Source organism: Symphalangus syndactylus, chromosome 7 (genome assembly GCF_028878055.3).
Source record: "Symphalangus syndactylus isolate Jambi chromosome 7, NHGRI_mSymSyn1-v2.1_pri, whole genome shotgun sequence".
Classification (NCBI taxonomy): Eukaryota; Metazoa; Chordata; class Mammalia; order Primates; family Hylobatidae; genus Symphalangus; species Symphalangus syndactylus.
The window spans coordinates 65,350,495-65,373,306 of record NC_072429.2 but is presented as its reverse complement, the minus strand read 5'-3'; the positions used below and the strand labels follow the sequence as shown (position 1 = coordinate 65,373,306).

At 40.6% G+C, this 22,812-nt stretch overlaps 1 protein-coding gene across 7 annotated transcripts in view; it reads right to left on the bottom strand.

Moving 5' to 3' along the window:
• The window catches only part of ST18 (ST18 C2H2C-type zinc finger transcription factor), a 110,685-nt gene that overhangs the window by 78,461 nt on the left and 9,412 nt on the right, over positions 1-22,812 (bottom strand). The gene's annotated exons all lie outside the window — the stretch shown is intronic.

Below are 22,812 nucleotides of genomic sequence, written 5' to 3'. Positions count from 1 at the left end.
CACAGGATTGCAGGCAGCAGAAACAGCAGGTGCAAAGGCCCTGAGACAGCACTGTGCAAGGCACATTTGAAGGCGAACATGAAGGCTCAGGCACAGTGAAGGAGGAGGAATAATAGGAGATGAGGTCAGAGAAATAATGGATTCAGATTATGCTGAGAACTACAGACCATTTTAGGAACTTTGACTCTTAGTGAGATTTGAATACGCTGTAGTGTTTTGACAGAGTGACAGGGGCTGATTTGTATTTCAGGAGGACTATTCTGGCTTCCATGTTAAGAACAGGTTGTAGATAGAAGGTTAGAAACAAGGAGCATGGTCAGGGGTTATGGCAATAAACCAGATGAGAGATGTAAGTGATTTGGATTGTGGCTGTGCTAGCAGTGGTGGTGAGAACTGGTGAGATTCTGAATACATTTGCAAGAGAAAGCAAATGGAATTATGAGAGATTAGATGATGGATGTAAAAGAGAGTAAAGGGTCAAGAACGCCTACAAGGTTTTTCTCTTAAGAACTGGAATCAGGTAGTTACCATTTCTGAGACGGGTAGGACTTGCAGAAGCAGGGTTCGCAAGGGTTGGAGATTGGGAGTTCAAACTGGAGCACGTTAAACTTGCAATGCCTACTGCATATGGTGACAGAATCTGGATCTTTTGGTTGACACACTAAAAAATATAAAATCCTAAGAGTGCCCTGCGTCCTCTGAGACATACAATTAGTCCCCTTCTCCCTGCATCACACTGGAGATGATGAATACATACTTCCATCTCCCCTCCTTGCCCCCGAACAATAACCAACATCAACCCACCACAGCATCTGGCTTTCTAAGAGTAGAAAGGGTGCACGGGCCAAAAGGAGCTGCAGGATCTAGCTCATGTGCATGGCAGGAGCTAGAGGTGTACAGACAGGCTGGATCCTGAAGGTGCTGGATCAAAGGTATGGAATATCAACTTGGATAAGGGAAAGTTGATGGCAAGCCAACTCCTATGCTGGATTGGCATTTGAAAGCCTAGAAAAACAATGGCCCACACTAATCAGCGATTCCAGAACTGCCATTGCAAAGGATAAAGAAGGGATCAAAAGATTCAGAGAAGTGTACATTCTAGGAAAGATACCTTCCATAGGCCAGGAAACCCATCACAATGAAAATCAATGATCCTTGGCTTTTTGTCTCTGGGCCTGAAGCAGTTCTCAAACTCAGAACCCAATGATTGAAAGAGAAGAGCCACGTCCTTTCAAGGAAGTTCCCAATGGTGAAGGTCTCCCTAATCTCTTTTCTTAAGGACCTATGGTCATTTACTTGGAGAACAATTACCCTGGGGAAAAAAGACTGCACAAGCATTCAAGGACTATTGCACTTATTGTCCGAGTTGACACCTAGGGACCGAAGCTTCATCATGGCCCTTTGATAGAGTGGGAGAATATGGGGGCAGATCACAAATGAAAACCTGTCCCGGGGGTGTCCTGGCTTCACAGATCTTTCTCATGGGTGTACTACTGGTCTCTGCATGTATAATTGGTGCAGATACATATTGGCTTCTTGGCTAGTGTGGTAGGAGCTAATAAAGTGAGACCCACAAATGAAATCCTCTAAAACTTCTCCCATTCTGTTACCAGATAGTAGATTTAAACATTATATTCTAGATGGAATGGCAAACATTAGTACAGGTTGGGTATCTCAAATCCAAAGATCCGAAATGCTCCAAAATTTGAATTTTGGGGGCACTGACATGATGTCACACGTGGAAAATTCCACACCTGACCTCATGTGACAGGTGCAGTCAAAACTTTGTTTCATGCACAAAATTTTAAAAAATATTGTATGGAATTAACTTCAGCCCATGTGTAAAACATGTATATAAAACAGAAATGAATTTCTTGTGTAGACTTGGGTCCTATTCCCAAGATATCTCATTATGTATATGCAAATATTCCAAATTCTGAAAAATCCAAAATCCAATACACTTCTATGTCCCAAGCATTTCGGATAAGGGAGATTCAAGCTGCACCACCCTTAAAACTTATAGGATGCATGGCTGATGGTCCCTATCATTTTTTTTCCATTTAATTAACCAGTGTGGACCCTACAAGACTGATCCTGGGGGCTGACAGTGGACTGCCATCAAGTCAAACAAGTACTATTTCCAACTGCAGCTGCTATGCCAAAATATGAGATCTTTGCTTTTGTGGATTAACATAGACTCAAATGCATGTTTTGCAGTCCCTGACATGGTAAATGTGTTCTTTTCCATCTCTATCAGGAAGCAGAACCAAGAGAAGTTAGCATTCTAATGATGAGATCATGCAGAGCTGTGATCTTGCTGAAGGCCGTGCTAACTGCTATCCTTTGTTAGGATATAGTTGGAAGGGACCCGGAGAATCTGGATAACCCACAAACCAGCCAATTAGTAAATTTTGTTGATGATACCATGCTAAGGAGAACAGAGAAGCAAGAGGTGGCAAGTATTTTGGAGCCTTTGACAAGACATCTGTGTTTGATAGATGGAAGGTAAGTCGAACGAAGATTTGGGGCACACCGTATCAGTGAAGTGCTTAGGGGCTCAGTGGTCTGGGGCATTCTGGCATATGCCCACTTGTAACAAAGGACAAATTATTGCATCTCACACTTCCCACCACTGGGAAGGAAGCATAATATCATATTGGCTGTTTTAGGTTCTGGGGATAGCATATTCCACGCTTGGGACTGCTGCTCTGAATCACACATTGAGAGACAAGGCCAGTTTTGGCTGCATAGCAAGTCCAGGCTACAGTGTGAGACCATACAGCCTGGTAAAGCCAATGGTTTGTTGCTTGGACCATACAACCTGGTAAAGCCAATGCTTTGTTTAGAGGTATCTGTGGTCAGAAAAGAGGCCGATGGAATTCATAGCAAGGTCTAATAGACAAATCAAAATGCAGACCCACAGGGGACCAGAGCAAGGCCATGTCATGTGAGGCAGAGAATTATGCACTGCTAGAAAAACAGCCCTAGCAGAGACAAAATCTCTGACCATGATGTCAGAGCCAACCATCATGAACTGAATTCCGTCAGACTCACAAGTCATAATGTCAAGCAGGCCCAGAAACAAGCCATCATGAGATGGAAGGTCCAAGATTTGGCTGAAACAAGTCTAGTGGGAACAAGCAAGCCACATGAGCAGGCAGCCCAGACCTGTGATATCCACCACAGTGGCGGGAGTACCTCACCCTCAACTACCACATTCAGGGCATGTGCAGGCTTCTGAATAATAGCTATGAAGAAATGAAAAGGAAGAGTTAGTTTGTACATGGGTCACCTCAGCATCTGAGTGCAGTGTGAAGACGGTCAGCAGGTCACAACTTAAGGGTGAGTCTGAGAGGAGCAGAGAGAAGAAATCTTCCCAATGGGCAGAGTTTTGGGGCAGGGCTCAGGTGCAGATGGTTCTCCACTTTGTGTGGAGAGAAAAGTGGCTGAGGTAAGAAAATATGTGGACCCATGGGCAAAGCGAAGAGCTTAGCTAGTCAGGCAGGGACAAGGAGATGAATGGTTTAACTGGAATATCCAGGGAAAAGGAGGTCTGAGGAAGTGGCATGTGGGTGAACTTAGGAGACTAGGGGTGAAATGGGAAGGTCTTAATTTTGCATGACAACAGCCACTGAAGGGCATTTACCAGAGGAGGCATTAATCCACCCAGACAGAACAACCTGGCCAGGTGGAGTTGCCTAGTCTGTTTTCAAGCTTCCCAGGGCTGGCACAGTGGGGTCATTGATGGAGTAGCATTAGTGGCAGGGATTGGGGCATTGAACAGGCCCAACAGCATAGGCTGTCACTAAGACCGATGTAGCTATGCCACAGCCCAATGTCCAATCGGCCTCAAAAAGAAATCAATGCTGACAATGAATCCTCCCAACGTGGCACCATTCCTGGAAGAAACCAACCAACCACTGGACTTTTCCACCTAGAAGGGGCAGTAACTGAACTTTATTGGAACTGACACAAATTCTGGGCATGGATTTGCCTTCTCTGCCTTCAGAGCCTCAGCCAGGACCATATCTACCTGAGGTCATGCAGAGTGTCTGCTCTATCAACAGGAAATCCTCATGCATCTCCCTGGACCAAGGAACCCACTTAGGAAAATAACCGTGGAAATACAATCATAAGACTCACTGATACTATCACACACCACACAGCCCAGAAATTGCTAGCCTGATGGAGCAGGAAAATGGCCTCATGGAGGCATAGCCGAGAGGCTAGCTTGGAGGCGACACCTACCAGGTTGAGTGTCTTCCTGAGAGGCATCATGCCGAATAAAAAATCATTAGAGAATGTGATGTCTTCAACAGTTTAGATACAAGGATCCAAGAACAAAAAAGATACAGTTAGGAGGAGCTTGGTTTACCAAAATTCCCAGTGACTACTTAAAGGATTTGTACATTTATTACGCCAAATCTAGGTCCTGTGGGTCTGAGGATCTTGGTTTCCAAGGGGAGAATGCTTTCACTAGGGTACACAGCAAGAGTCCTATTCAACTTTGAGCTCAGATTCCTTCTCTGTCACCTGGGTTCTTGTGCTGGAGATAACAGGCAAGGAAAATAGATACCATCCTGGCAGGAGTCACTGACCCTGGTCACTGGAAGTTGTAGGGCTGGGGGCTTATTACATATTGGCACAGGATATATATAGCACCCAAGTGATCCACTTGGGTATCTCTTTACTGTTTCTGGCCCAAACTTGTCAGCAAGTCAACAGGTTAGCAGGCAGAGAATCTGAAGGTCATGGGGACCAAGGGCTCAAAGGATCTGAGTCGTGCAACCAAGTAAACTGTCTAGATCAGCAGAGGAACTTGGCAAGGATGAAGGGAATGGGTAGAAGTATAGGTAGATAATGAAGTTAATATACAAAGCAAGTATAAAAGGATTCAAGCTGGAAAGGTGTAGATGTTCGTGGATACCATGGTATGCACCTCCTCCTCCCTGCAGGACTAAAGTACCCATCTTCCCCACCGGCTGAAAATGTGCGGAGCTGATGGACCTTAGCTGAATTCACTTCTGAAAATTGCCCTCAACCAGAGAGCCATTTAAACCCAAAGTCATATCTCCCTGGGACAGCACATATTCACACTTGCCTCAAGGCAGGACCAACTCTGAAGAAGAACAATCTATCACCAAAGCTCTTGGCAGAGTTGGCTAAGCCTTCCATAGAAACTGCACTGCAATTCACCTTCTTTCTGCCCAGTCCCGCTTCCCTCACATCTGACAGTTACTGCTCCCTGGTAGGCTGTGCTGCAAGATACACAAACAATCTGTACATGGCTAACTGGACTGCATTTTTAGGAAATCAGGAGACAGGACCCTGGGGAAAAGTTACAGTCTTGTGCATTCATCTGAAATAGGCCTTGTGATTCCTAAGAGAGTTAACGGGCCACTGTAAATGACAAATTCACTTTTACCCAGTGAGGACTGTGAAGCTATTCCTCATTCTGTAAGGATAATCCCTGAACTTCATGAGCCAACTCTCTCACCTATGTCTTAGAAACTCTGTGACCATACTCATGTTTACAGAGCTACAGTGTGTCCAATAGTAAACCTATAATTGAAGCCTTCTCCTATTACTCATGCCATGAATTCAGCTACTAATAAGTTGTTGCTTTTTAATGATGGTTGGTTTGCTGTCATGGAACACTGATTCCATTGACAAGGTTATCTGATAATATCAGGTTTATAAAAGGGGAGAATTTTTTTTCCATAAGGCCAAAGCTAATACATGCTTTTTTTCTCATTTAGTTGGGACGACGTTTTGTAAATGACAAATTAATTGCGTGTCGTCTATCACAGAATTTTTTTCATAAAATAACCAAGCAATTAAAAGATACAATTTAATAACAATAAGAGGAGTAACAGGAAATTTCCTCTGAATCGTGAGGTAATAGTAGGTAAGTGGGGTTCCCCAGCTGCCACTTCACACTGGGTGAATAGACCTTCCTTTGTGATGTAATTCCAGTGACAGCATCACCATACATTGCTTCTATGCCAGCAAGGCATTTGGCATTCACCCTGATTATAAACCTTATCTCTCTACACTATAATCATCTTCCCCAGTTACCTGGAAACATCTACAAGAGAACAGAAACTGTTTCTTGCTCGTTTTTATATCTCCTGCATAATATACGGTCTCTGTGTTAGGAGCATGCTCAGTGAATGACCACTGAAGTTGAGCCCCACCCAGATGTGAGCATATGAAGATGAGTGTTGGTGAAAGCATGCGTCTTGCATCTGGAGAACTGCCTTCCTCCGGGAGAGCCATCAACAGCCACCCATTACTGTGCGGATGATGGGACTGACTTCCCTTATCCATGTGAGCTTCTCTGCCCAGCTCCCCGCCACTGAGGATATGTTTTGGCAAGACAGGTAAAGAAGAGACAGGAAGTAAGTCAGCAGAAGCCAGTGAGCCAAGTAACCCTAACTGGTCCACACAAAGACTGACAGAATGACCCCGACATCATGAACTGATCAGTTCCAAAGTCTACTCTTGAAGAACATGAAAAATCGTATAGTTTTAAAGATAATTTAATCCTCACATGGACCAAAGTTTTTAAAGAAACAACTATTCAATCATTGGCTAAAACACAAAATTATACACCAACATTTGAAACACCATTCAATATAAATAAATGTCTTTCAATTTATACTCAAAGACAATATGTCTTAGTTAAATGATTTGGGCACTCCCAAAGTCCTTTTAAGTGCCCAGAGATTGACTGAGCAGTTCAGCTACTGCATAGCCATGGATTAGCTACACAATATAGAAACAGGATCTGGCTTCTTCAAAAATGTAATATGATGGATCACAGGGATGTACCCGAAAGAGTAGAAGTTGAATATAATAAGATAAAATTAGAAAATTGAAGATACTAAGAGATGAACATTATGTGGATTTTAGAAGCAAGATACTGAAAGAATTCAGATACAAAGAGACATTTATTACTATTTTTGTTTGCTAGTAAATTTGGCTTCATTAAAGCCCACACTGTTATTTTAATTTGAGTAATACTTCAAAACACTTTCTTTCGAGTATATAATATAATAAAATATATGTGACTTTATATTTATTTTTCAAACAGTGTTATAAAACTTAAAAAGTATTAGGAAGAATTAAACACAAATTACCTTATTTTGATCATAAAGAAAGATAAAAATAAAATTCACTTAGTTTATGAATATTTGTCTTACCAAAATCATCACTACATTTGAGGAAGGAATATTTAAAATAATCTTAAAAAACTTTTAAAGATTATTGCAGCATCTTAATTAATCTTGGATAAGTACTGGGTTTTATTATAGATTGTATCTGCTAAAAAATATTAAATGTGGTTGAGTAACAGAAGCACCTTAATCATCTAAGGTAATCATATGACAGTTAAATGAATTTATAGAATTGAGTTCAAAGTGCCTCAATTTTACCTTAACTAACTTGGTGAATAATCTAAATTCTCTTTTTTTTTTGCTTGAAGTTTGTATTTCTAACCAAAAAATAAAGTAAAACAACAAGAGCTGTGAAATGCCACAATAATGGGGGATAAAAGTATTGTACTTTATTTGTATATATCATCTTAGCATGTGATCAGACCACATAGATTCCACATTTTGTAAATTCACAAACATCTAGTTTTAGAAGAAAATAAAATGTTCCCTCATTTAGTATTTCATCTAATTTGAAATAGCAATCACGTTACCAAGCAGAAATTTTATTAGCAGAATATGCTTGCGAAAAATGGTTAATTAAAAGCAAAAATGACTTGGGTGCTGCTTAAGCACAGAAGTAGAGGTTTGGGGGCAGAGGATAGGATTGGGAGGTGCCCTTGCGTCTCCCCTTCTTTCCTCCCACCTGCCTAGGCTGGGTCTACAAGGCTGCTCCTGGGTCAGTGGAGGAGCCAACCGTGCCAGCTCAGTTTTTCCCTGGGAGAAAGTTTGATAAGCCCTAAACCTCATACTTAAAAGAAAAAGAAACCTTAAATACAAGTATCTTCATATTCTTGTCAAATCACCCCCAGGAATGATGCAGAAGCTTCATTCACCCCACTACATAATTCACATCCTCTGTTTTTATTTGGCGAATGCCTGCATTCGTCCTGTGAGGACTGATGTCCCGTGTCTCTTCTCCCTGATTTCATACAGTAGTCCCCCCTTGCCCGTGCTTTCATTTTCCATGGTTTCAGCTGACTGTAGTCAACCGAGGTCTGAAAATAGGTGAGTATAGGACAATAGGTATTTTGAGAGAGACCTCATTCATATAACTTTTATTGCAGCGTATTTTTATAACTGTTCTATTTTATTATTAGTTACGTTGTTGATGTCTTTATGTGCCTACGTTATAAATTAAACTTTATCATAGGTATGTAGGTATAGGAAGAAACATAGTGTATATAGGGTTTGGTACTATCTGAGGTTTCAGGCAGCCACCGGGGTCTTGGAATTAACCCTCTAGGAGAAGGGAGCCAACTGTCACTCATGCATAGCACAGGTCCCAGGGCCTCCTGGCGATAAGGGCTATTTGCTATGTGTCTTCTAGGCACTGTGGAAACACCTTTTGCAGTTTGATGAGAAATGGAACCCTTGCATGCATACTTCCAAGAAAAGGAGAAACAGTTAACTTTGTCATAAAAGTTGGAGTTCAAAGTAAATTGCAGTTATTTTATAAACAAAATAAGAATTTTACATTTTAATGGAGGTTGTTGAATAGAATGCAATACCAGGAGCCAGGTCCTAGCAAAGTCCATTTCAAAATTCTACTTCGGCTCTCAGTGTTGAATGGGGACGTTGGAACATAGTAAGTGACAGTGATTGTAAAATACTTAGAAAAATATCTGCTGCACAGTTACTCTTAAACAAAAGTAACAAAGGCAATTAATATTTTATTCATGTAGCTAAACTTAAGTTCATGTGAATTATCCAGACAACTCGGGGTGTGTTGGGGAGGTTATTGTGGACAACTTAAAAAAATTATCTCTGTAGCACATCATGTCCAAATCCATCAAATACTAAGTTCCTATTTATGTTTGTGAAGCAGGCACAGCCTTACTAATGAAAACGATCTCATTTATTCACAAAGTAAACATCATTAGCTGATGACAGGGTTTGGAGCTTCTTTGTTACTCTGGGTCAGTCACCCCCAGAAGCACTCAAACCAGGGCCACATATGTAAAATTGAGTTAATTTAGGAGGGCTTTAAGTGAAGACCAGGAAACATAAAGGTCTAATTAGTACGGTAATGAATAAAGTACAGATGTCCTTCTGTTCTCTAGCACGAACACTTATAGTAGAAATCTGAAGAAGGAAAGATAAAATAAAAAGAAGGAACAGTGAGAAAGAGTGGATAAGATGGAAGAAAACAGAAGGAATGAAGGCAGGGAGGCCAGAAAGAAGGAAGGAAACTAAGTGTGAACATGTCACAGTTACATAGTCATAGGCTAGCAGAAATACAGACACAGTACAACCCTCAGAGAGACAGCCTAGAGGGCAGACACGAGAATAGAAGATAGAGACCCACAAAGGGAAAACAGCAAAACAAAACAAGCACACACGCACACACATACACACACACAAATACAGAACTTCTTCAGTAATATGAGCAATATAGTAATTTTCTGGCTTTTTAAGTTACTAAGACAAAAGGCTTTTTAAAGACCATGTGGCTGTTTTGTTTGTTTGTTTGTTTTTGAGACGGAGTCTTGCTCTGTCACCCAGGCTAGAGTGCAATGTGCAGTGGCGCGATCTCGGCTCACTGCAACCTTCGTGATTCTCCTGCCTCAGCCTCCTGAGTAGCTGGGACTACAGGCACCCACCACCACACCCGGCTAATTTTTGTATTTTCGGTAGAGATGGGGTTTCACCATACTGACCAGGCTGGTCTCGAACTCCTGACCTTGTGATCTGCCTGCCTCGACCTCCCAAAGTACTGGGATTACAGGCATGAGCCACTGCACCTGGCCGTGGCTGTTTTATAACTACTATCATACATGTCAATTTCACTTCTTGACATTTACCCAAATACAGAGGTTTGGCTCATAAATATAGGCTCCTTTTTTAGTTTTCTGCACACAAAAAACTAAAAACCTATAGATATACACAGGTTTTGCTAAATATGAATAAGACTTGTTTGATATTTGGAATGCTTCCATTTATCCTTCTCCACTTCACTGGAACATTGCATGAATCATTTAACAGAACTCGCTAACATACTGGAGTAATATTTAAAAGGAAGACTATGTGTTACAGTAGTCACTTGCATACTGAGTTAGCAGGGATCATCTACTTTGATATATTATTATAATTATGTGTATATAAATGTATGTGTAATATCTCTATGTGTGAGTGTGTATATGTATATATATGTACACATACAAATCTGTGAAATGTTTCCGCAGCCAAGTGTCCTATTGAACTACAAATAACTTGAAACAGAAATAACCTGATAGAGAAGCACTCAACTGAAAATGAAGCCTGCAAGCTCCACATATCACTTCCTGTAGCCCTAACCCCTTCCACATGTACCTGTGCCTTCCTCCACATGCAACACCAGAGCTACTGACAAATGACACTTCCCCAGGCCCACCTCCTTCCAGCCCCACCGAGGAGCTGTGGGCACCTGGTAGTCAGACAGGCTTAGCCCCAACACTGCTTTTGCCATGGCCTCATTGGTACTCATGGGGTGCCCTGATGTTTCCATTCACCAGTGGAGGTGGAAGTGGCCATTTTGCCAGTGCTTACAACCTAGTTTAAGATTCCATCACATAACCTTTTTTTTAACATTTCATATTCTCATTCAGGTTATTATACAACTGCTCTTTCTGGAGAATGCCAAAGCCACCCGTGACACGGTTCTGAGCCAGAGTCTGTTCATCTAGACAACGTGGACAGTAGCACCCACCTCCTGGTACTACAGATCAAGCAAGACAAGGCATTTAAAGGGGTCTGCACAGTTTCTGAGACACAGGCAGTACTTCAGGGCATGGAAGGGCTCAGGATGCTCAGTTTATCATTTGGCCCTCATGCTGGCTGGCTGGACTTCTGGGAGCTATCCTGCAAATGTAAATCATTACTTATAGGGCTGTTCCCGTGGTACACAGGGATTGTGGGGTTAAAAACCTGTTTGCAGCCTTGGTCTATTGTGTTGCCAAGAAATTGCCCTGCATCTGTTATAAATATAGAAATAAACAGAACATCAAAGCTTTATTCATGAAGGCAAAAATTATAAAAATTGAAGGCATTTGGATCGTGAACTATAAGCTTTATTTTGATATATGATTTTCTGTTGTTTTTAAAAGATGGGGATATCTTGTTAAACATAGGCAAGTAAAAGTAAGTTCAAAGTAATGGAGCGAACTATGCTTCATGTGTACTCAAGGAGCAGTCTCTAGTCCTATATATCCTTGCTCCTTTGACCCATGGCCACCTAAACCCATAGCAAGCCAAGAACCAGGCTTCTGGAAGCCACGCACTGTCGTTTAGCTCATTTGCAAGGAGTGCCTGCTCTGTGACAGCATAAGTTCCCTGGGCAATTTCTCTTCCTTCAAACTCAGGTCAAACCCCCATCCAGAAGGAGCTGCTCATTCCACTGTGCTCCCTTACGTAAATCTGTCATATAGGAATTACCGCAATGTGTTTTCATGACTTGTAGGCTGTTAGCTTTCAAAAACTGTGAGTTCCTGTGTCTCACTCCAGTGCCTTCTACAGTACTCAGAACACATTTATTCAGTTTTTTTTTCATTAGCTCCTATTAGCTTTGCGGGGAACAACATTCCAGACAGCGGGAACAGCATGCCAAGGCCTGAGGCTTCGGCAGGTCTGGGGGACCCAGCACGGATTCTAGTTGGGCAGGGGGCAATGAACAGGGCAGGGAGACCAGGCCAGAGTAAAGATGTGGTCTTTTCCTTTAAGAAAGGGGAAACTCATTGAAGGGCTTCTGACTGTCTCGTGGAGTGAATCTTACATGAGGAAGAACAGAGGCAGGAAAGCCTGTGAGAAGGTGCTGACAGTGATTGGAGTGAGCCGCGATGGCTTAGGGGCTTGGCGACAGCAGCAGAGGTGCTGAGAAATGGTCAGATGGTAGATTTATTTTGAAGTTAGAGCCATCAGGATATTTGGACAGATCGGACACAGAGTCTGAAGAGAAGAGTCAAGGATGCCTCCAAGACTTTTGAACGTCCCCATTTACTGACATGGGAAGCAGGTAGGTATATCAATTTATGGCAGAAGATAATGATTTTAATTTTGAATACTCCTCAGGGATCCATTTGCAGATGCTGTCTACACAGTTGGTTATATGAGTCCAAAATTCAGGAAAGAGAGGAGTGCTGGGGATGTAAAATTATGGACATACAAATGTATTGAAAGCCCCAATGAGAGCATCAAAAGATCACCCCCAAGGAGGATCAAGGATGCACTTTGGGGAATCCATGTCAGAGACTTGGGTGTTGAGAAACCAGCAAGGGACCTGAGAAGATGCCGTCTGAGAGATAGAGGAAACCAGGGAGGCTGCAGTGTTGGGAAGCCAAGTTTCTTTGACAATGGCCAGGGTTGTGTGAGCCTTCCAGCTCTTCCTTCAAGAACACAGAGCTTGCTCATCCTCCAGGACAGACTGTAGGCTCTGGGTCAGCTTCCAAAGACCAGGAGGATGGTCCTTAGGGGCTCGGGAGAATTACCTTGAGCACTTTGTGGAGTCTAGGAGTCTACTTCGCTCTATTCTCACAGGGGCAATCTGGAAGAACAGAATTTCCCCTGAGCCTCAACACTGGGGCAAAGGCAAAGAGAATGCCCCCAGGGGCATGTTCCAACATTTCCCTATGCAGGGTTCACTCCCCTGCCCTGATTTTCAGGAGTCCCTAGAAGAATATTCCCCACCCCACCTCTGAGAACCACTCCCAGGCGAGCCTCCCAGAGTAGTCCTGTAACTCAGGCAGAGAACCACAGTAAGAATCCTTAAAACAACAACAACAACAACAAAAAAAAAACTGCTGTTCAGATGCGACTCTTCGTCCCAATCTACACTGTCCATGCCTGGCTGCCCAGCCTTCAATTTCATCTAAGAGTTCCTGGGTCCTAGCAGTCACTTTGCTTTCTGGCCCTGCAGTCTGAGACCATGCCCATCCTCAGACTCCCTGGGCTGACCCCTTCCTACAAGCAGCTCAGGGATGGGCGGTGGGCTCATTGATACCAGTTTTGTTTTCTCTTCCCAACTGAAAATGACCAAATGAGACCAAGCAAGACATTGGCAGAATTAAGACCATCTCCCTTGTATGTCTGATACTTTGATAAAATATACTTATAAAGGAAGACCCTTATTGATTGTAGAAAAATGAATTAGAAACGATTAAACAGAATAGGCTGATTTGTAGTTGAGGAGCCAATGGAAACTGCTGGCTAAACAGCCTTGGTTTTAAAGGGGCCAGAACTAGATTGTTATGCGGGTAGGACTCAGGTGTTCTTACCACAATAAAATAAAATTTTCTTAAAAATACAAGTAAAGGGATAGAATTAGGGAAATAACTTAAGAACTTGGAAGGAAAGAAGTAGCAGTCACTTTAAAGACAGTTGTAGAGAATCAACATGCTAAATAGCAATGCCTTTATCATGAATTACAAGCTACATTATTTATTCTCAAAACAAACAGGGGTAGATAATGTAAAATAAAATATTTCTCTAGTAACATCATGTACGAGGCCTACACTGGTAAATAAAATAAATTTTTGTCTTCAAAAAGTAGTCAGCATATTAAAAAGGCAGAATTATATATGATAAAGTTTTCTTTTTTGAAAAAAATTATAGGTTTTTCCTTTTTTTATTGTCTCCCCAGTGAAATTGTAAAGCCAAAGGCAGAGAATCTGCTTTCTTCTTCTGAATGGGTGGACAGATGGATGAGTGAATGACAAAATAGCTACAATTCAAAGTAATAAGTGTTTTGAAACAGACAAGTAAAGAAGTGCTTGGGGAACACAATGGGAAAAAATCTTAGTCTGGGAGGTCATGGGGACACCTCATGGAGGAGGTGATGTCAGTCCTGAGCCTGAAAGAATGAGTACAAATTCCATATGTCAAAAGACAAAGGAAAGAATTATGCCAGGCATGGCCTAGAACAGAGTTGAGATGGAAAGAACGTTTTATAACATGAAAAATCAGAAGTAGCGTTAGGTGTAGGATTTTCTCAGAAAATAGGATGGCGATGATATTGATAAAACAAAATTTGTTGGTGGGAAGGGGGATAAAAGTGATTTTCTCCTACAGGGAGAAGAAACTAAACGAGAAGAAAAATTACGCAAGCAAAAAACCCAAATGAAAAGGTAGCAAAGGAGAGTATCGAAGATAAAGATGAGCTCACAAGATATAGCTGAATACTTCAAGAGGTTAAACATACAGGGGTAGATAACGTAAAATAAAATATTTCTCAAGTAACATCATGTACGAGGCCTACACTGGTAAATAAAATAGATTCCTTGTCTTCAAAAAGTAGGCAGTATATTAAAAAGTCAGAATTATGTATGATAAATTAAAAATTTTTTTAAGGTAGGTTTTGAGATGGAGGGGGTAGGGGGAACCATGACACCAGGGCTCAAAGTGCTATACGCAAAAAGTTTCATTAGTCAAGAAGGCAGCAAGGCTTGATCTTTGAACACTTTTCCAAGGTCACACAGCTAATTAGGGAAACAGCCCCGGAACACAGGGCTGCTATTAACCCAGTGTTCTTTCTACCACACAAACTCTCAGCTTTTCTGCCAACCTTTGCACCATAGAATTTGGCAAACCAGTCAAATTCTAGGCGAGGGTTTGCAGTAGAGTTTTGAGCATTTACCATTGTGAGGAAATATTGGAAACCAGAGCATATGAGATTTGGATTGAAGGGCGTCCATTTGTCAACATTATGGGACACATTTTATTTCAATTCACATTTTAAGCAGGAAAAAAATTTACAAGGTGTCAGAAACATTATGTTTGCAAGCATATAATATAATTAAAATGAGACCTCAAATAGGTATAGTTTACTTAAAAGGTAGCAAGAAAGGAAGTATTCTGCCTGATGATTAAAGTTCGTGCATTTCTTCAAGTAGGACTGGGGAGAAACGAGATATGCAGTCAAATAATTTTGTTTGCATTGGAGGTGCTGAAGAGTGCATGAGGGTGAGAAGATTTGGACCAAAGGGAGCCAACGACCGGTGCAGTGCCTGAGCAAGTCCAAAGGAGCCTTAGCAATTTAGTTCCCAAATTACCAAAGCTGCAAGGGAGCTGTGTGACAGGCATATGGAATTTGACGGAGACTTCAGATTTTGTCGGAGACATGTAATTAAATACTCTCAGAACACAATTTAGGTGGTTATAGAGTCATCTCTGGAAGCATATAAAATAGCATCTTAAAAGTTTCCTTCCTTAAACTCTCATTTCAGATACATGATGAATGTTAAAGGAAGAGCTGGTTGATTTCAAACACTTCTAAGAGGTAAAAACAAAGACTTACAGACCAAGGTTCGTGCATTTTGCCACACTACTGTCAAGATTTGGACATTTGTTCTGTATTCTGCTGCTTTACTTCAAGTAGAAATGCAAACAATGATTAACATTCCCCAAGAATTCATAGATCAAGAAAATACCAAAGAAACCCAGACTCTTGACTTTTCAGCCAACCTTCTACCACTGAATATTAGCAATGGTGAGAAGAGTTTTTTTAACTAATTAGTAAAGTCCAACCTATGGTCTCTGTGATGTGTGCCTCTCAAACTTCCAAAGGCCCGTTAATTTCTTATAAATCCTGTTAAAAGACGAGAGGGAGCCTTGGAGTCTGCATTTCTAGTGAGCCCCCAGGGGATGCCATGGTTCTGAGCCGGCGGGCTCCAGGTGCACCTCTGAGTCCCAAGCTGGACATGATCTATTCTCACCCACATCAATGCTGTTACATAATACCCTGGGTTTGTTACCGATGCTGTGAATTGAGTATCCACTGCAACATCTAATACTATGCTAGGGCACAAGAAAAAATATCAAAGGAAATATTCATCCCTCAGTCAAGAGTGGCAAATTCTGCTGTGTAAAAATATTTATATTACAAGAAAAGAAAAGCCAAATGGATGAAAAAATTATCTCTGTAGGTAAGCTCTGACAATGCAAAAGCAACAATGCAAGTCAATCCTCACATGCAGCCTGCAGTGGGGATATTTTGCCACAGTTTTAGAAGATATCTGATTTTTAGAGATGTTAGTGCCTTAGACTCTCAACTCCTGTAATCTATTGGTTGACAGAGCCCACCAATATCCTTGTGATAATATTTGAATGAAGAGAAAAACAGGCAAAGAAAATAAAGCGTGTTTTCCTGCTCTTATTTTGTTTCTGAGTCTCTTAACTCTATGGACATTTATTCATTAGCGCCGTAGTATTTTTCTAAAATACAGATACTAAGATTTAAAGTAGATCTTAGACAAGCTGGAGAGTACTCTGTCCTGTGTAATCACCATTTTGTATATACATACATATATATGTATATATATATATATATATATATACACACACACACACACACTATGCTTTATTACACTGTGTTGGTTGGTATAATCATAGTTATATATATTATGTACCATGTAACTTATATAATAATATATATATATTTTATTACATACATGCAATAAAAACTGGAAAAACATAACTATTTAGTCCTTTGTGGTTAGGGTACTATGAAGGAAGAGGATTCCACTTTTAGTCCATTTGTAAATGACTATTACAGGCCTCAGGTGTAGGTTAAATGACTCACACATCCCATACTGCAAAATCAGCCTTGGAAATACAAGGCCCTTGATAGGTCATCACTTGGGATATGGCATTTCAAAAGAAAAAACAAATAAAATGGATGTATATTTGAGTCTTTCCTAGATATTTTAACATTTGGTTAAAATCACATGATTAGCTCCTAGGAAACAATTTAGAAGGAAATGGTAGTGGTCTGTTTTTTTAAAATTTTTTTTTTAAATTTTAATTTTATTTGTATTTTATTTTTGATGGAGTCTCACTCTGTTGCCCAGGCTGCTGGAGTGCAGTGGTGCAATCTAGGCTTACTGCAACCTCCACCTTCTGGGTTCAAGCAATTCTCCTGCTTCAGCCTCCTGAGTAGATGGGATTACAGGTGCGTGCCACCACCCCGGCTAATTTTCATATTTTTAGTAGAGAAAGGGTTTCACCATGTTGGCCAAGCTGGTCTGAAACTCTAACCTCAAGTGTTCCACCTTCCTTAGCCTCCCAAAGTGCTGGGATTACAGGGATGAGCCACTACACCCGGCCAGCGGTCTCTTTATAATTGGCAGTGCAGAGAATTATGAAGATGTGGCAGGATTTGTCTGAAGGTTAGGATACTTTTCAGCTTGATTTATTAATTTATTGATAAAATATAATTAATAGTCCCCCCAAGTGTGGATGGTAAAGTGGCATGCAGCAGCCTGCAGTCGCAGCAGACAATATGGTGCAGCTGCAGGAGGTGCGGGGTCTGGACTGGAGATGGGACCTGAGTCCTGTCTCTGATTCAGTGGCTTCCCTGTCACAGGCCAGGTATAAAGCACTTAACTTCCATGAACTCAGCACATGAGTAAATGCAGGTAATGTCATTTGTCCCGACAATCTTATGGGCTTTCTCTATGGCTCCAACCAGATGCTGTGCACATTGTTCCCACAAATCACTCAGTGCGCACCTGTTGAGGCCCACTCAATACACCTTCAGTGCTAAATGCTAGAATAGGCTATGCAAATACATAAACATACAAGACCATTAGAGTTCATTGGCTTTTCTTGTTAAATTACGAAGTCTTTTTTTGTTTTTATTCTTATTGAAAGCTTCCCCAATATATTTTAAGACACTTTTCTGCCCTAGTTAGAACAGTACAGTAAACATAAAATAATCTCTGGAATGCTTCTGTTGGTGTGAGGCCTCCAGCTGAGCTCATGTTTCACACGGAGCCCCTCCATCACACAGAGGCATGGACAAGGCTGATGCTGGGGTGGCTGAACCCTACAGATGCCTCCCCCACACCTTGGAGGGACACTTCTCTTCTAAATTAATCCTTATTATCAGCTTCTTGGGTGATCAGTCTTGAGTCCCTCTCAAAGTGGTTTATAGGTAAAAAGTTTTTTTGAAGGTGTCAGTTTCTTGGATTCTAATGTTCATGTCTGGCCTATTGTTGAAAAAGATACATTGCCAACATGATATAGTAGTTATGCTACTAAATCTCTAAAACAGGCATTGAGCCCCACATTTGGAAATGATACCAACAAAAGGAAAGAAGAGAGTTTCTCCCTTCTTTTCTCTAACCTGGTGATTAAAATGATTAATTTCCTTTTACCTGGCTGATGGACTTACGGAAGACTTACTATTAGAAATCAGTATCAGTTCACTTTTTTCTTTAGTTATCACCTCCAGAAATCTTTATGTGATAAGTTCCAATAAAATCGTGACCACTAAAGGAAACTGAATTCTAAAAAAATTCCAAAATATTAAAGTATCTATTACTGATATAAAGAGTATAGTGAATGAAATAAGATAAAAGAAAAACGAGAAAGCCATCTAGATGTGTAATTCATAACAATTTTCACATACTCATGAAATGTTATTGTTAAATCTATAACTAGGCCAGGCATGGTGGCTCACACCTATAATCCAGCACTTTGGGAGGCCAAGGCAAGAAGATTGCTTGAGCTCAAGAGTTTGATGGAGACCAGTCAGAGCAACATAGTGAGAACCTCATCTGCACAGAAAATAAACAAAATTAGCTGAGTGTGGTGGCGTGTGCCTGTAGTTCCAGCTATTCCAAAGGCTGAGGTCGGAGGATTGCCTAAGCCCAGGAGGTTGAGGCTCCAGTGAGCCAAGGTCACACTACTGTACTCCAGCCTGGGTGACAGAGTGAGACCCTGTCTCAAAAAATAAATAAATAAATAAATAAATAAATAAATAAATAAATAGATAAATAAAATAAAATAAAATAAATCTGTAATTGATTAGAGAGCTCATAAAATATTTAACATTTTAAAACTTACATTAAATTGCCAAATGATAGGATTTTATATAAAGTAAGAAATTATGTAAAATAAAACAAAGAGAGAAACTTAAATTAAAACTTTCATTACCAAACTTAAGCTGACAAATTGGTACATGGCAAAAAGACCATGAACGGACAGAGAGATTTGACTCTAATATACTTAAGAGGCCTGAATTCATTTGTCTCTCTAAGTAGTCACATAGGAAAGTCATTTCAGGGGCTAGAATATATTTTCCTAATTAGAAGAAGGGGGCTGGATTGGTGTAAAACACTTTGCCAATGCAAGAGACAATTACCAATATTAGTAGATGCAATAGCATGAGGTTCAGAATCAGGATAATAGTAATAAAAGAAAAGAGCAGAGCTAATGCAATGGTCATGATTTAGAAAGACACAGGAGAGGCTTCTCCACACCACCTGTAACCTGAATTGTGTTGGAGGAAAGACTGGAAATGCTAATAAGGAATATGATTAAAGGTGGGCCTGTGGTTATAAATTGCTTTTTTAATGGTGATGATAGTAGCTGACATCGAGTATAATAAGATGAGAATGTCAGTATCAATTTTATTAGTGCCATGAACAATATACAGTATATTTAAATTAGTTTCATTTCTATTAGTATTTTTGTAAGTAGTCGCTCTAGAAGCAATAACATGTCCAATGCATTCTAAAAAGAAGAACCAAATAAAGTTGCCAGTGTTCTCTACAAAATAGCCATAACTTTTACACTGGGGAAAACAGGCCACATTTCCTAAGATACTCAGAATTTAGGCACACAGTTGTGCTGGATCACAACAAACCTGTGGAAAAAATTGGAAGAGGAATTGCAAGAAATGGACAAAAATTTAAAAGATGCTAAAAATATAAGCTTCCATATGAATCAGCACTTTTCTCCCAAGATTATATAGAATAACAATTAAGGTCTATGTCTAGGTCAACTTAAACTACTTAAGAAACAGCTTGGGCTGGGCGCAGTGGCTCACGCCTGTAATCCCAGCACTTTGGGAGGCCGAGGCGGGCTGATCACGAGGTCAGGAGATTGAGACCATCCTGGCTAACACAGTGAAACCCCGTTTCTACTAAAAATACAAAAAATTAGCCGAGCGTGGTGGTGTAGTCCCAGCTGCTCGGGAGGCTGAGGCAGGAGAATGGCGTGAACCCGGGAGGCGGAGCTTGCAGTGAGCCCAGATCGCGCCACCATACTCCAGCCTGGGAGACACAGTGAGGCTTCGCCAAACAACAACAAAAACAACAACAACAACAACAACAACAACAACAACAACAACAACAGCAACTTGGGACCTTGCCTGTCTAAGCATGGTCATTCTGTTGAACAGAAATGATTATAAAATTTCAAATGATCACTTAGTGATTTTTATAAGCTGGGTCTCATTAAAGAAAAATAGGTGGATTAATGATGTTTATAAATTTTCCCGGCAATTATCATCAGCTTTCTGAGTTACTCTAATAACAAATTAGTTAAAATGAAATATCTGACAAAAAATAATCTTTAGAGAATTAGGAAAATAGAAAACATTATTATCTTAAAGTATATTATTTGTCCAAATTTAAGAAAACTAGGTTGTTTGAAAGATAAACCATAAGAGTTAAAAATACAGACTGAGAAATCTGTTGCTTAAATCACTTTTTGGTTTCTGCTCTAAACAGTATTAATTGTGTGTGAGAGAAAGACTAGTCTGGTGGATGAGAAGTTGGTCTTTGAGTCAGAAGTCTGGATTGCCTACCAGCTGTGTAGCCTTGGGCTATTTCCATAAATTATTTATTTTCACTTTATTCATCTGAAAATTGAAATACCATAGTTTCTGCCTAATAAGGCTATCGGGAGGATTAAGTGAAATAATAGAGGTTAAGAAAGCTCAAGAGTGTCTGGCACATAGGACCCCAATAAATATTAGTTTATTGGCTGGGTGCAGTGGCTCACGCCTGTAATCCCAGCACTTTGGGAGGCCGAGGTGGGGGGATCACCTGAGATTAGGAGTTCGAGACCAGCCTGACCAACATGGAGAAACCCCGTCTCTACCAAAAATACAAAATTAGCCCAGCATGGTGGCTCACGCCTGTAATCCCAGCTACTCGAGAGGCTGAGGCAAGAGTATCACTTGAACCCAGGAGACGGAGGTTGCAGTGAACCGAGATTGTGCCATTGCACTCCAGCTTGGGCAACAAGAGTGAAACTCCATCTCAAAAAAAAAAATATATATATATATTATAATTATTAATGCTACTGACATGCTCAAATAGTAATTTCTATTTCTCCACATACAGCACAGTAAACATTTCTTCCCACAAATTTGCTTCTCTCTGCTAATACCTAACTTTTTCTCTATGAATTATATTTTTCTTAGGCCAGTGTACACACATTAATTCCTTAAAGATTCTCTTGTGTAAAAGTTGTTTTCAAGAAACGTCACTAGAATTAAGGCCTTTTTTTCTCTGAATGGCTTGATTCCTTTAAAAGACTCTGGTGTCCCTCACCAGGTAAGTGGCCTCGTGTCCATGGGCACACTGATTCTGCAACAAGAACCAAGAAACCACTCCAGGGACTGCAAACACGTCCCCCACTTGGAGCACTGGGTCATTTTAAACTTCTCTTGACCATTCTACAGGGGACATAAATAAAGCCTCCAGAAATATAAGAACTTTAAATAAGAGCAAATTTTATAGGCAATAACTTAAATGAGCAAGGTTATTCAACAGTTTAATCCTGTCCAAACGCAGGGGTATACTACATGTCTTGTTCTTATCAAAATACTTTCAAAATTAAGATTCTTAAGCCAGGTGCAGTGGCTCACTCCTGTTAATCCCAAAGCTCTGGCCGAGGTAGGAGGAACGCTTGAGCCCAGGAGTTTCAGACCGGCCTAGGCAACATAGCAAGACTCTGTCTCTACTAAAAATATAAAAATTAGCTGGGTGTGGTGGCACACACCTGTACTCCCAGCTACTCAAGAGGCTGAGGCAGGAGGATTTCCTGAGCCCAGGAGTTTGAGGCTGCAGTGAACCGTGATTGTACCACTGCACTCCAGCCTGGGAGACAGAGTGAGACCCTGTTTGAGACCATGTCTCAAAAAAAAAATAAATAAAAATAAAATAAAATTCTTAAGACAAAATTGATTACACAGGTAAGGCCATGGATTCCCTACTGACAAATTCCACAGAGAAGAGCATCTGCATGAATTCTAACAGATAATTGTTTCACTACATAAATGAACCAAGGCTATGACAGAGATCATAAGCCACATGGAAGCAACGGTGACAGCCTGTTTTAGAGGAATCACAAGCTCAGTTGCCTGGAGAAAGAACTGTGTAAATTGCATACCTTACAAAGTTCAAGTGTATTAGACACTGTTACACATCCTCCATTTTTCAAACACTTCCCTGAGGAACAAATACAGACCATGGCTGTTTCTGGAAAGGTGGACTAAATAGTGGATTTGGGACTTCCTAGGTTGTCAATAGCACATGCAGAGAAATGTACAGACCAATTATCTTGTTCCTGACAGAAAATATGTCATCTGCATGTGTTTCTTCTTAAAAAAAAGTACTTTCTTTTAACTATACCTTGACAAAGACTCTGAAAGAAAATCTAATTAGAATTTATCCTAGAAAACCTGTTAAGGTTGAATTTTCACAATATTGCCTGAGGTGTAGTAGCAACAATATCTATGATGAAAATGCATGAATCCACTAAAAAAAACTATTGGTCACATTATGTTCCCATGTTTAGGTTAAAAAGTTAGTTACCTGATGGAATCATCTAA